At 40.4% G+C, this 15,773-nt stretch overlaps 1 long non-coding RNA gene across 1 annotated transcript; it reads right to left on the bottom strand.

Annotated features, from left to right (window-relative positions):
* Positions 1-12,291: 12,291 nt before the first annotated feature.
* LOC144307103 (uncharacterized) lies at positions 12,292-15,288 on the bottom strand. Its single transcript, XR_013374064.1, has 4 exons — positions 15,236-15,288; positions 14,618-14,716; positions 14,351-14,480; positions 12,292-12,474 (listed from the first exon to the last, which is right to left on the bottom strand). It is a non-coding gene; the product is annotated as an uncharacterized LOC144307103 (long non-coding RNA).
* Between the last annotated feature and the right edge of the window lie 485 nt (positions 15,289-15,773).

Genomic DNA, 15,773 nt, shown 5'->3' with positions numbered 1-15,773 from the left:
AAGGATGGGGTAATTTTCTCGATGTCACTAAAGGAGTAACCCCAGATTTTAATTCAGGTCTTCTGGCAACAAATCCAGTGCCTCACAGTTTATAGGAATCACTGGGATGGGTGGCAGGAAGCTAGTTTAGAATGAGGCATCTAAAGAACATAGTTTCTATTTATGAAAAATACCTGTCAGCATAAAATGTCTTCTATCTATTTCTCTAAACAATGTTTTTTTCCATGTTATTTTCTCCTGCAGTAGGACATAACCTAACCTAAGATTTTTTGTTTGGAGGAATAAGTTTTTTTTTTTTTTTTAAATCTTTTGGTTTCTTCTGTGGTAGAGCATGTACTAATACCATCAGATTTATTTTATTAGACTGATATGGTCATATATGCACCTAGATGATTTCGGACCTCCAATGGATTTTTTGGGTATTCAGAATGATTTGATAACTATCTAGTTGTATTCAAGGGATGAGACAAACTGAGGGGCCCTCTACTCCTCTACCATCTTAACTCCTCTCTGTACCTAGATGATTTCAAAGCACTTTTGCTTGCATTATTTATCTGATTCTCTCAGCCACTCTCTGAGAAGGGTGAAACAGAAGCTCATTCCATTTTACAGGGAAGAGTCTGATGTTAAAAAGATCCTGTGGCTGACCTAAGGTCACCATTTGGTCATTCAGCAATTTGTCTCCAAGCTGGAGGTAATGCCCACCATGGGAAGTCATGGTGTGAGTGCCTATCCGATGATGTCAGAGGCTGTCTGGCCTGTAATCAAGACTCTTAAGTCAGTGAACATCAAGAAAAGAAGGTCCCCCACTCTTTGGGCAGCCCTTATGTCTACTGTCTGGGTGTTGGGTGTGATGTTTTTATCTCTTAGGCACTGAAATGTAGGGGAAAACTAAAAATAAGTATGATGTGGGAGGAAGAGGAAAAGCAAAGTAGGGGCAGAAGCCTGGCAGGGTTAAATATTTCACAAATGGTGGCTCCGAATGTTTCAAATACTTGTGTAAAGTGCTGACTTCATCATTTCTACAGAGCATTTATGAGATAATATCTAAGAAGCACTTTGAGTGCCTTGGAAAATAGTGTCAGATAAATATAAAATACTGAGAATATAAAAGTGGCAGACAATCTCAGATATATAGTCTATGCGTTAAAAGAAATAAAACTGCTTTATTCATCAAAGTGATCAATGTAAAGTGAAGAAAGCAGAGTTTTTTTTTTTTTGTTTCTCGGCCAGGCAACCAGTCTGGTTTTCCCAAGGATTAATGTAGTATGAACACATTTACCAACAATAAAAGATTCTATAGAAATATTGCTTCCCTTGTTGAACAACATGTGGATGAAACATTGCTAATTAGGTCTCAGCAGAAACAATTCAGCTGCATTTAGTGCAGAAACCCGTATAATTTTTAGTCATTTATAGTAAGTAAAAAATTCTATGATCAAGTAGTTCATCAGGAAGTGAGGTTTAGAGTGTGACTCGATTTTATCTTTGAAGGACATCTTTGTGAACATGGCTTCAGAATATTCTGGACATTATCTTTTGAACCAATTAGCATGGCGATTTCAAAGAATGACAACAGAAAAGGCAATGGTTTCTCAATTTCATTAGTACTAAAATTCTTATACCAATTTAAAGAAAAGTGTACTTGAACTTGGCCACAGTAACTTCTTGCAAGATACATCCACGAAGGCAAAAGAAACAAAAGCAAAAATGAACTATGGGACTTCATCAAGATAAGAAGCTTCTGCACAGCAAAGGATACAGTCAACAAAACTAAAAGACAACCTACAGAATTGGAGAAGATATTTGCAAATGACGTATCAGATGAAGGGCTAGTTTCCAAGATCTATAAAGAACTTATTAAACTCAACACCAAAGAAACAAACAATCCAATCATGAAATGGGCAAAATACATGAACAGAAATCTCACAGAGGAAGACATAGACATGGCCAACAAGCACATGAGAAAATGCTCCGCATCACTTGCCATCAGGGAAACACAAATCAAAACCGCAAGGAGATCCCACCTCACACCAGTGAGAATGGGGAAAATTAACAAGGCAGGAAACCACAAATGTTGGAGAGGATGTGGAGAAAAGGGATCCTTCTTATACTGTTGGTGGGAATGTGAACTCGTACAGCCACTCTGGAAAACTACGTGGAGGTTCCCCAAAGAGTTAAAAATAGACCTGCCCTATGACCCAGCAATTGCACTACTGTTGGGGATTTACCCCAAAGATTCAGATGCAATGAAACGCCGGGACACCTGCACCCCGATGTTTCTAGCAGCAATGTCCATAATAGCCAAACTGTGGAAAGAGCCTCGGTGTCCATCGAAAGATGAATGGATAAAGAAGCTGTGGTCTATGTATACAATGGAATATTCCTCAGCCATTAGAAACGACAAATACCCACCATTTGCTTCGACGTGGATGGAACTGGAGGGTATTATGCTGAGTGAAATAAGTCAATAGGAGAAGGACAAACATTATATGGTCTCATTCATTTGGGGAATATAAAAAATAGTGAAAGAGAATAAAGGGGAAAGGAGAAAAAATATGTGGGAAATATCAGAAAGGGAGACAGAACATGAAAGACTCCTAACTCTGGGAAATGAACTAGGGGAGGTGGAAGGGGAGGTGGGCGAGGGGGTGGGTGACTGGGTGGTGGGCACTGAGGTGGGCACTTGACAGGATGAGCACTGGGTGTTATTCTGTATGTTGACAAATTGAACACCAATAAAAAATAAATTTATTAAAAATAAAAAAATATAAAAATAAAAATAAAAAAATAAAGAGAAAAATGTACTATAAGTTTGACTATAAAAGACCTTGCTATAAAACTGGAAGGCAAACAAAAATTTCTTTCCTTTATCCTGAGAAAATAATTTTGATTAAAAAAGCTACATGTGGGATCCCTGGGTGGCGCAGCGGTTAAGCGCCTGCCTTTGGCCCAGGGCGCGATCCTGGAGACCCAGGATCGAATCCCACGTCAGGCTCCCAGTGCATGGAGCCTGCTTCTCCCTCTGCCTGTATCTCTGCCTCTCTCTCTCTCTCTCTCTGTGACTATCATAAGTAAAAAAAAAAAAAAAAAAAAAAAAAAAAAAAAAAAAAAAGCTACATGTGCAAAATTACTTTTAGCTGCATTTTTTGTAATAGAAAAAAACCCCAGAAACAATGTAAATAATGGAAAAAAGCAGTTAATAATTGCATATTGATATAATAGGCTACTATAAAACCATTAAAATGACAAACATGGTGTTGAGAAAAAGCTGAGAAAATGTTTACAATATGTTTTGAAAAGTGTCAAAGATAAGTTATGTGTATTATGATTTTGTCCATGTAAAGAAAGCTGTATGTTTAGGTGCATAAAGTGTGAGGGGAACATGAAAAAATGGAAACCCTTGCTGGCATCGGTCACCATAAGCAAGGTTGTGCTACACAAACAATTCCCATCTATCGGTGATTCACAACAAATGCTCATCCTATGTGACCAGCCTGTGCTCGCTGTAACCACTCTGGGACCCAGTCTGAGAAAGTTTCCATCCTCACACCTGCTGCCTCAGTTTTTAAAACTTTGCCAGAGGAAAGATGTGATTGGCATGATATCCTAAAGCTTCTAAGTGGCAATGAAATATGTGACTCCTTGCATTTATTTGGCTGAAGCAAGTCACACTGTCAGGTCCAACTTCAAAGGGGACAAAGAAGCTAACTCCCTACTATGTGGTCAGAGAGGAAACCAGGAATATTCGATGAAGAACCTTAATGAATCTTACAATGAGATTGATAGACTTATAGATGCTTTTCCAAATATTTTACAATATGAAAATACAGTTTACACTTTCATGACCTCAGATTCTACTGGATGCCAGAATTTGGAAGTTGATTCTCTCTCTCTCTCTCTCTATATATATATATATATACTCATCATATATATATATATATCTCATACTCATCATTAAAGAAGGCTTTTAACCAAAAAGTCTTTAAAATGTACAATTTTTTTATTCAAACGTTCTAAACAGACTGAGATGATAAACATTTGCACCTTAGGAAATAGAATTTTATTTCACAATGTTTCTGGCTTCATATCATTGTAATATGCAATTTGTAAATTATATGGAAAAGGAAGTTTCAAGAAGGCATTCTATTATAAATATTTATGTGTTGCTGGAAAAATGCATCTTTTGCCTAGGTACCCTGTAACAATTTGCTTGCTTCAGCAAGTAATCAGCAATAAAGAAAATACATGTCATGCTAGTAGGGCTTTAAATATTCCAGTATATAAACTCCTGAAAAATATCCATTGAAAATAATGAAGGATAGTGTGAAAAAAAAAAAAAGATGGTGTGGTGTACAGCAAAAAACACTGGCTTTGGTATCAGGTTCAAATGCTGAACCACCATTTATTAGTCTTATAACCCTGGGCAATCGGGGCTAATGTCTTCCATAAAAAAGAAATGAAAAATTCTTCCCCTGTGTATATTGTTGTAATGTTTATGACATAACACGTGTAAAGCACTTAGAAAAGTGGCTAGCACATGGTCGATAAATAAATGTTCATTTATTTATGTGTTGGCTGAATAATGGGCAATTACAATTATGGAATAATCCTGCCAGACACTATGGGGAGTGGATATCTTTCAAATTCCTCTCTATTAGGAATAGATATGTAGAGGTACTTGGTCGAAGCAACCATGATCTGATTGCTCTTATTGAATGGGGATGCTAATCAAATAGAATTCCATGAGGTACATATCTTTTGACTGATGCTCAAGCAGTGTGACATGATTACCATTGTTGGGGACATGTGTGTAGTGAGCCTTGAATACATAATGACAGAGGACGGTGATAACACCCAGTCAAACCTCCTCTCTTAGTGATCTGTGATGGGTAAATTTCTCTCTGGGAGCAAGCCAGGTGAGGGGAATGAAGCCACTGAAAGGCAGTGGGGTTGGCCTTTGGAAGTAGAGGGACACGGGGGTCCCCTGTAGCCTTGGCTCCAATCTGTCATGTTAATAGCTGGTATTCATAAACACTGAGATGGCCAGGCTGGCTCAGACAAAATGGAACCGGGTTGGCCTAAGAGATTGGCAGGTGTACTCATGGGCCTCCTGAGGTGTCGTGGGTTTGAGAATCCATTCTCTCTGGGTCAGGATGGCTCTGTGGGCTCTGTGCCCCATTTCTCCAGTCTCTGCTGGTGGTACTGGTGTGAGGTACATGACGCAAAGAAAACGTCCAATGCTAGATTGGGATGGGTGATGAATAGAGACAGCAAACTGGGTTGCACTCCTACCAGAGAGGTAAGGGTGTCCATGTGGTTTATGTAATCCTTCTGGAAGCCTGTGCAGAGGGTTCTGAGATATCTAAGAGTGGACCACACGGGCGAAGAGACTGCGCGGAGAGACTAGAAACTGTTCATGACTTTGGAGCGTCTGGGGCCACGCTTGATCCTGGGATGCTTGGCCCGTCTTTCCATTGGCACAGACAAGTGTTACTTCAGGATGAGGCTTGAATCCCTCCCTCTCGTGACCACTCAAGTTCTCCCCATCTCTCCCCACTGGGGCTCCTGCCCTCACCAATTTCTTACCATGGCCTTCTGTGCTGCGCATGTTGTCTGGGGGTATCTCTCATGCACATGGAGTCTCGTGTTCTTGACGATGCCTAACCTGCGTGTTAGCAGGGACCAGGGCTTGTGGACCTTTTTATAGCCTCCGTAGGTTTCAGTACATCTCTAGGTGTGAAGTGGACATTTGTTTAACTATTTCCCACAATTATCTAAGAGTTCATTTGGAGCATCTGGCCACAGAAGGTTGAATTTGGTTTTCTATTGTTTTAAGGGTTGAGGTTATTTTCCCTCCTTTTTTTTTTTTTTTTAAAGAATGCATTTATTTATCTGAAAGAAAGAAAGCAAGAGAGCATAAGCAAGGAGAGAGACAGAGGGAGAGGGAGAAGCAGACTCTGCTGAGTGGGAAGCCCGAGGCAGGGCTTGATCCCAGGATCCTGGGATCATGACCTGAGCTGAAGGCAGACATTTAATCAACTGAGCCACCCAGGTGCCTCACTATTTTCCCCCTATTTTATTTTATTTTATTTTATTTTATTTTATTTTATTTTATTTTATTTTATTTTATTTTAAATGTTTTATTTTTAAGTAATCTCTACACCCAGTATGGGGCTTGAACTCATGAACCTGGGATCAAGAGTCACCTGCTCTTCTGACTATGCCAGCCAGGCACCCCTGTTTTTCCTTCTTTTTTTTTTTTTGGAGTTTGATTTGCCAACATATAGTGTAACACCCAGTGCTCATCCCGTCAAGTGTCCCCCTCAGTGCCTGTCACCCAGTCACCCATCCCCCTGCCTAAATACAGACTTGCACAGAAGTCTCCCAAAGGAGAGAGTAGGAACCTAGGAAATATCTGGTAGTCTTAGGTCTTTTCCTGATTAGAGCATTCAACTGATTCCTGCCACTTTTGAAATTTCTCCTGGGACACATTTGTGGTCTTAGCTTGTGTGAAGAAATCTTCGGTCGGCAAACATTTAATTATTGTCAGTTGGCAGTTCCTTGTGGGTGGGAATTCTATTATTGCCACCTTTCTCCCATTTGGCGAGCATAGTTCCCAATGCACAGTAAGCTCTCAGATATTTGTTTCGTAAGTGAATTTCTGCTTTGTTTTTCTTATTTCCACATTATGAAGTATTTTCTCTTGGCTTAAAGGGTAACCAAATTATATGTGAATATTAAAACCAAGACAGAGTAAGTGTAAGAGTAAGCAATAATGAGTTATCAATCTTAGCTTTGGACGGGCTTGGGACTGCCTCCCTGATGTTAGAAGTTTCGTTTAAAATCTGACTCAGAGATTTTGCTTTCCTTTGACCCCACCTCCCTAAGCCCATAAATGCTGTTTGCAGTAATTGTCTGCTGGGAAAGGGCCCTACCTTCTCCCCAAAGCCTCTCTTCTCTAAACGATGTCAGCCATCACATCCTTGAAGGAAGGTAACATGTTTAGGCCTATGAAAGAATAAATGGTACAAGGAGGGGTCTAGGGAAAGATAGCATATGCTTGGGAAAGTAAAGAAAAAAAAAAAGGGAAACTCAGGTGCTGAGCTTGTCCATAGCTGATTGAAAGGACCTGAAAGAGGAACTCTAGAAAGAAAACACACACCTGACTTTTCTGTTAGCAACAGAGATGGGAGTTAACCAGAACTGGTGGAAAAAAACAAACATATTTTCCCTTCTCTGGTTCCTTAATTACTATTGGTTCCATAGGATAGATAGAAAAAGAATCAAGGAGAACTTGTGATCCAGAAAAAATTTGTATGAAAATTCTAAGTGGAACTCACAGCACTGGTGTGAGGCTGGTGCTGGCTCCTGATTCCGGCTACTTTCGTGCTGTGTGTAGAGCTCAGCATGGACAAGGATGGGGAAGTCCTTCATGTTTGTAACATCGCTATGAATGGATTTCTTCCACTTTTCTTTTTTAGGCCTTTTGAATTCCCCAAAAAGAAAGAAAGACAGATAGAGTGGGAGAAATAGAGAGGGAGATGGAGGGAGGGAGGGAGGGAGGGAGAGAGAGAGGAAGAGAGGAAAGAAGGAAGGGAAGAAAGAGGGGCACCTGGGTAGCTCAGTTGGTGAAATGTCTGACTCTTGATTTCAGCTCGGGTCTTGATCTCAGGGTTGTGAGTTCAAGCCCTGTGTTGGGCTCCATGCTGGGTGGGCATAGAGTCTATTTAAAAAAAAAAAAAAATGAACTATGGGTGGTGGAAGGGGAGGTGGGAGGGGGGTGGGGGTGACTGGGTGGCGGGCACTGATGTGGGCACTTGACGGGATGAGCACTGGGTGTTATTCTGTATGTTGACAAATTGAACACCAATAAAAAATAAATTTATTAAAAAAAAGTGTGAGAGGGAAAATATGTCCTTGTTATTAATTTAAGCTAAATAAAATTTGGCTGGAAGATGGAATTATTTTAAAAGAAAAAATTAGTTCATAGTAATAGTGATTGTAATTTTCCAGTCCTTTAATTTAAACTGGATTGATTTTCATACTCCTTTGGTTCGGGGTGTCTACCAGCAGCAAAGAAACCACAGATTCATTCTACTACTGTCCTCTCACTTTTATTTTTAAAGATATTTTTATTATTATTATTTTAAAAATATTTTTATTGAAGTTCAATTTGCCAACATATAGTATAATACCCAGTGCTCATCCTGGCAAGTGCCCCCCTCAGTGCCTGTCACCCAGTCACCCCATCCCCCCGCCCACCTCCCCTTCCACTACCCCTTGTTCATTTCCCAGAGTTAGGAGTCTCTCATGTTTTGTCACCCTCTCTAATTTTTCTCACTCATTTTCTCTCCTTTCCCCTACAATCCCTTTCACTATTTCTTATATTTCCCATATGAGTGAGACCATATAATGATTGTCCTTCTCTGATTGACTTACTTCACTCAGTGTAATACCCTCCAGTTCCATCCATGTTGAAGCAAATGGTGGGTATTTGTCATTTCTAATGGCTGAGGAATATTTCAGTGTATACATATACCACAGCTTCTTTATCCATTCATTTTTTGATGGACACTGAGGCTCCCTCCACAGTTTGGCTATTGTGCATATTGCTGCTATAAACATTGGGGTTCAGGTGTCCCAGGTTTTCATTGCATCTGTATCTTTGGGGTAAATCCCCAGCAGTACAATTGCTGGGTTGTAGGGTAGCTCTATTTTTAACTCTTTGAGGAAACTCCACACAGTTTTCCAGAGTGGTTGCGCCAGTTCACATTCCCACCAACAGTGCAAGAGGGTTCCCCTTTCTCCACATCCTCTCCAACATTTGTGGTTTCCTGCCTTGTTAATTTTAGCCTTTCTCACTGGTATGAGGTGGGATCTCATTGTGGTTTTGATTTGTATTTCCCTGATGGCAAGTGATGCGGAGCATTTTCTCATGTGCTTGTTGGCCATGTGTATGTCTTCTTTGGTGAAATTTCTGTTCATGTCTTTTGCCCATTTCATGATTGGATTTTTTGTTTCTTGGGTGTTGAGTTTAATAAGTTCTTTATAAATCTTGGATACTAGCCCTTTATCTGATATGTCATTTGCAAATATCTTCTCCCATTCTGGAGGTTGAGGAAGACACAAAGAGATGGAAAAATATACCATGCTCATGGATCGGAAGAATTAATATTGTGAAAATGTCTCTGCTCCCCAGGGCAATTTACACATTCAATACAATCCCTATCAAAATACCATGGACTTTCTTCACAGAGTTGGAACAAATAATCTTAAGATTTATGTGGAATCAGAAAAGATCTTGAATATTGATTTTGAAAAGATCTTGAATAGCCAGGGGAGTATTGAAAAAGAAAACCAAAGCTGGGGACATCACAATGCCGGATTTCAAATTGTACTACAAAGCTGTGGTCATCAAGACAGTGTGATACTGGCACAAAAACAGACACACAGGTCAATGGAACAGAATAGAGAAGCTAGAAATGGGCTCTCAACTCTATGGTCACCTAATATTTGACAAAGCAGGAAAGACTGTCCACTGGAAAAAGGACAGTCTCCTCAATAAATGGTGCTGGGAACATTAGACAGCCACGTGCCGAAGAATGAAACTAGACCATTCTCTTACAACATACACAAAGATAAACTCAAAATAGATGAAAGATCTAAATGTGAGACAAGAATCAACCAAAATCCTAGAGAAGAACACAGGCAACACCCTTTTTGAACTTGGCCATAGCAACTTCTTGCCAGATACATCTATGAAGGCAAGGGAAACAAAAGCAAAAATGAACTATTGGGACCTAATCAAGATAAAAAGCTTCTGCACAGCAAAAGAAACAGTCAACAAGACTAAAAGAGATTTTATTTATTTATTTTAGAGAAAGAGAGTACGTGATCCGGGGAAGAAGCAGAGGGAGAGGGAGAGAGAATCTGGAGCAGACTCTGACCTGAGCACAGAACCCCCCACCTCCCCCACCCAGAGTTTGATCCTACAAGCCTGAGATCATGACCTGAGATGAAATCAAGAGTCAGATGCTTAACTGACTGAACCACCCAGGTGCCCCTGTCTTCTCACCTTTAAATAGCACTTTTGGAGTTCTGTTGTTAGTATGACCATTCCCACTGGCTGGTCTAAGCCAATGAAAGCCGGAGTTGGGAATGAAGTGGGAATATGCCATGCTACAGGGATATTTGGTAATCAGTGCTATTCTCAGAATCGCCAAAGAAAGGAAAAGAGAAGGTATATCCTGTAGTGATGACCACGTCAGTATTCTCCGCGGTGCTATTCTTCAAAAATGATGGCTATTTCTATGAATTATTTCATTTTGGATTTGACCATTGTTCCACCATAAATGATGTGGTTGGGAAGGCTGGCAATGATGTCTGAGAGTTTGGGAATCTGCAAAACCAGGGAAGATGACTCGTATTAGCCTTTTTTTCCTTCCATGCATACATTCACTTATCCATTTACTCATTCCAGGAACTTCATTGGGTATGCTTTTTTCTGAATTCTGTTCCCGCATATGAGATGAAAATGTTCTTTAGGAAAGGTCAAGACCCCAAAGTTATGCTTTTCCTCTTCTCTTTCTCTCTCTCTTTCTCTACAGGGCCATTATCATACAAAGAAGCTAGTAAAAAGCCAGGAGAACACAGTCTGGTCATCGAGTGCAAAAGGCTTCATCTTAAAAGTAGCTAGCAATTGCACTGTTGGGGATTTACCCCAAAGATACAAATGCAATGAAACGCCGGGACACCTGCACCCCGATGTTTATAGCAGCAATGGCCACGATAGCCAAACTGTGGAAGGAGCCTCGGTGTCCAACGAAAGATGAATGGATAAAGAAGATGTGGTTTATGTATACAATGGAATATTACTCAGCTATTAGAAATGACAAATACCCACCATTTGCTTCAACGTGGATGGAACTGGAGGGTATTATGCTGAGTGAAGTAAGTCAGTCGGAGAAGGACAAACATTATATGTTCTCATTCATTTGGGGAATATAAATAATAGTGAAAGGGAATATAAGGGAAGGGAGAAGAAATGTGTGGGAAATATCAGAAAGGGAGACAGAACGTAAAGACTGCTAACTCTGGGAAACGAACTAGGGGTGGTAGAAGGGGAGGAGGGCGGGGGGTGGGAGTGAAGGGGTGACGGGCACTGGGGGTTATTCTGTATGTTAGTAAATTGAACACCAATAAAAATATATATATATATATATAAAAAAGTAGCTATCTCCACTAGTGCAAGACAGAGGTATAGGCCACTGCTAGAATGTGATGGTCCCATTCTCAACTTTGATCCTGGTTCTCCACTTTGATCAAGTATTCATCACAACAACCCAGCTCTCCTTCTCTCTCTGCTGTGATACCTCGGCTCTAGCACATAGCTCTTGCCAAGTGCTGAGATCTTCAGCCAACTTTCACCTGGTAGTAGTGATTGTATACATAGAGGGAAGCTTCATTTATCAGGTGCTGTCGTGCAAACAGAATTCTGGGGCACTGAAATTTACACAGGTAAGGAAATCCTTATTTGCTTTTAATCCCATTACTTTTAACTTTGTGTTTTGACAAAAATATTTCTAAAATTTATCACACTTTTGTTTTTTTGAACCGTGTGTAACGAACATAACTTAAACTGCTTTTATTGCTCATTCTCATCATTAAGCACCTTAATTACTGCCCAAGTACTATGATGAGGTTTTAATGTCTCCTCCCTATTCTGGTCATTATTACAGTTCTTGTCACTGAGTCTGAAGTCAACAGTAATTCCCTTCTCATTTATTGCTCTGGCCTGACAAACCAGACAACCCATGGTGAGAATTATCTGTAAAATTAAGCGTCAATAAATTCTGAGGGATTAGTTCCAATCCTGTCTCATTAGTTACTGGTATGGGTTGCAGAGTATATAAGCCTGTTTTGGTCCTTTCCATTTCCTATAATCATGTCAGCTGAGAAAGATGCACCCTACAGGGTCATATCAATACCTTTTCTGAGGCTTCGGACCATAGTCTACATGATTGCAACCTTGAATTTAATTTATTCTCTGCCCAGTTATCATCACAGATGCCGTCATGGTCTTTTTGATGCATCATTAAAGCAAACCAAAAGGAGCGTGTCCTACACACGGTTCAATATCCAAGCCTCTCATCTGGTGCTTAGAAACACCTGGAATAAAGCAGGAGCATGTTCAAAGTGGGGTAGTCAGGGCAGCTGTTGGATAGGACAAAGAACATAGAAGTTACATGGTCTCTTTGATAAAGACAGAACCACAGGTCAACTCCACAGGGTAAAGATTGTATTGGGCTGGAAAGGAGGCAAGAGCCAGAATCCATCCCCACCCTTCAGCACCTCCTTCTGCTGGATCTTTGGAGCATGACTGCGCCACCTCGTTGTTCAGGGACCTGGCTGAAGACTTGGCCTGTGCTCACAAAGGCCTCGACTCTTCTTGCCCAGACTCTAGTGTGTGTTCTTTAAAAAAAAAAAAAAAAAAAAAAAGAAGAAGAAGAAAAGAAAAAGACTTGGTAAATTAAGACTTCACAACCTTTGCATAGTGTAACTGTGTGTCCTGCTCATCAATAGGCTTCTCAAGATCAAGTGCTTTTGCCTTGTGCATATCAAGTGCCCCAGCAGCTCATGGGCTCTCTCACCCTCTCAGTCTCCTGAGCTCTGCCAGACTCCAGGCCTGGATTGGTGCAGGCATTTTCTCTTGGCCCTGACCTCCCAAATCACACACCTTGCAAAGGACTGGGGATCAGTTTTCCTTGTTTTTACTTCTTGGCTCAGCTCTGGTGTTCTTGTCTATTCTCTGATGTCAGCTATTTACTTCCCTGTGCATGAGTCCTAAATATATATCTCTACATATAGTGTTAGTTTTTATGTGTTCCCTTTTTCAAACCAGTGGTCATGGCATAAACATAAAAATACAGTGACAACAAAAAAAACAAACATTACAACTTGATCCTTTTTCTTTTTGATTAGTTCTTTCATTCTCAGGTTGAAAATGTGGCAAATCAATGAACAAGGTGATATAAATTTTAGTGCCGGCCATTTTTTTTCTACTTTCCTGTCTGCCTTTCTACCAGCTGGTATTGTCTCTGAACCTTGGTTTTCTTGGCTCTCAAATAAAGGAGGGTTGAACTACATAATTTCTTAAGCTATCCCTAGTTCTAAAATGCTATGGCATCTATTACATGCCTTTACCTAGTTTAATTGGTCCAAAAAACTACTATCAGAACTCCTTTAAGATACTGTTTTGTGCCAGTGTCAACCTATCATTGAAGGAAATGCTATTGGCTGGAAATGCCTGAGGGCCCTCCCTGGGGCCTCAGTGAGTTTTCCACAGACACGTCCCCTTTCCAAACCAATGTTCCAACTGGACCAATCCTCATGGTTCTTATGACTGCAAGATGCCCTTGAGTAACAACCATCTGGAAACTTTGAAAAAAATAAAGTTTTATTACTTAGAAGACCTGGAAGTTACGCAACACACCTACTATCACACAGCAAGATCACAGGTAGAGAGACAGTGAAAGAAAGAGAGGAAAGGACACCTAGGTGGCTCCGTGGTTGAGCATCTGCCTTTGGCTCAGGGCATGGTCCTGCATAGCACTCCCCATGGGGAGCCTGCTTCTCCCTCTTCCTGTGTTTCTGCCTCTCTCTGTGTCTCTCATGAATAAATAAATGAAAATCTTAAAAAGAGAGAGAGAGAGAGAAAGAGAGACAGTGCTCACTGGCCAGAGGTTCTGCTTTTATTGGGGTTGAGAATGGGGACCTAAGTTTTTGAGGGCTTACTCATTATCCATAACCTTAAAGCATGGAGATTTAAAGCATGAGGAAGAGAAAAGACAAGTGGCCCAAATGGTAAGTTAGCAAAATCAGCCAAGATCTCTGAAACAAAGGAACTTCAGTGCAGAGAGGCAGCCTGGCTCTTTATGGAGCCATGTGGCTGACAATGTGCTTATTCCAGCTCATTAAGTGGATGCCTCCTTGAAATGGCTGGCTTATCACTTGCATTACAAAAAAGAAAAAGAAAACCTATCAGGGCTTACACTACAAATGTAAAATTTTGTTTACCAATCATTTTTTTTGACTTTCCCCCCTCTCTACAATGGATAGTTTTAATAAGAAAATAATCACACAAGAAAGTAAATAGACTTATTCAATAGATATAAAAGTATCACATATGATGACATACACATGCCCCTGGCACATAGTAGGTGACCAATTAATACTGTTGGAGTGAAGGAATTATCTGAACCCTAGTCAGAGAGGACATTGTTTTAAAGCATCATGATTTCCCCACAAGAGGCAGCAGAGGGCAAGCTTAGACATTGACAAAACTCACCATTGGTGTAGATGGGTTACCTTGGTGGGTGGGCTCCCCTCAGTGTATGACTGGATCACTGTGCAATTGCTCAGCATGTTTCCGACAGCTGCTCTGTTTGCACTCTGTTCACCATACTAAATAAGCACAACTACACACATGCACAAATTATTCACAGACCTCAAAGTGGGAGGTATGTTAAGTAATTATTTGGAAAATTTGCAATATGGAAGTCAACTATCTAGATCATTCTGAACCCTCTAAATTTTCTTTGCAGACTATAGATACCTTTCTAAACCATGCCTCTCAGGACAGGAGAGTGATGATTTGAATTAGTTGTCCAAGTCGCTGCCATTTTATTTCACCAGTATTTTATACTCAGTCTCTCTGTTAAAAAAAAATCCATGGAACATGAAAGACTACCCCCTATATACACACATACCCAATCCTTATTCCCAGAGGAAGCCACTGTTAAGTGTTTTGTATCTTCCTAAAACAGCATATACGTGTACAATCAGAGGTATATGGGGGATCACAAATGCCCATGGTCCCACAATTAGATTTTTTTCAATGAATATCTTTTAACATCTGCACATATAATTGTGCTTCAATCTTTGTAAACCATGTAGTCTTTTACGACATGGGTGTATTAATTGCTAGAGATTATGACAAAGATCTTGATAAAGAGCAACAGGCCAATTTCTGGTCATGACTATAGAGTATCCATTTGGCTCCACTAACATGCTCAAAACTTCTGTAGCCTTTTATCCATAGATATGCATTCCCAGTGGAAAGCCATACAAATAAGCCTTGAATCTCGGTAATCCTCAGTTTGTGCACCAGCACAGGCAAGGGGAGAATTGCCAGGTCAACAAGACACAACTCTAAGAAACCAGACGTGCTTACAATGTGGCTGAGCTTCACAGCTGGGCCAGCACCAGGATTCCATTGGCCATCACGGGAATTCTCACTCCCATCAATTCCTCTGGACTCTTAGAGTCTTCGCTATGGAAACACTGCGGAAGCAGAGTAATTGAAAATAGTTTAGATTCAGGAAACACCAAGCTTACATCAATTCTTCCATTGCATTTACACAGTTGTATAGTAAGCGTTATAGTTTCATAGCAGGCCTACTTTATTTATTTATTTATTTATTTATTTATTTATTTATTTATTTATTTTAGGTGTTAAAATTTTACTTATTCATGAGAGACACACAAAGAGAGGCAGAGACACAGGCAGAAGGAGAAGCAGGCTCCCTGCAGGGAGACTGATGTGGGACTTGATCCCAGGACCCCGGGATCATGCCCTGAGCTGAAGGCAGATGCTCAACCACTGAACGACCCAGGCATCCCAGTGAGCCTACTTCAAAACTAAAATTTATATAGTTCCATGGTCACCTTCTCCATTGGTCCTTCTATGATAGACAACATCAATTGATGTT

Source organism: Canis aureus, chromosome 38 (genome assembly GCF_053574225.1).
Source record: "Canis aureus isolate CA01 chromosome 38, VMU_Caureus_v.1.0, whole genome shotgun sequence".
Classification (NCBI taxonomy): Eukaryota; Metazoa; Chordata; class Mammalia; order Carnivora; family Canidae; genus Canis; species Canis aureus.
The sequence above is the reverse complement of the archived record's forward strand: the minus strand, read 5'-3'. Positions and strand labels throughout refer to the sequence as shown.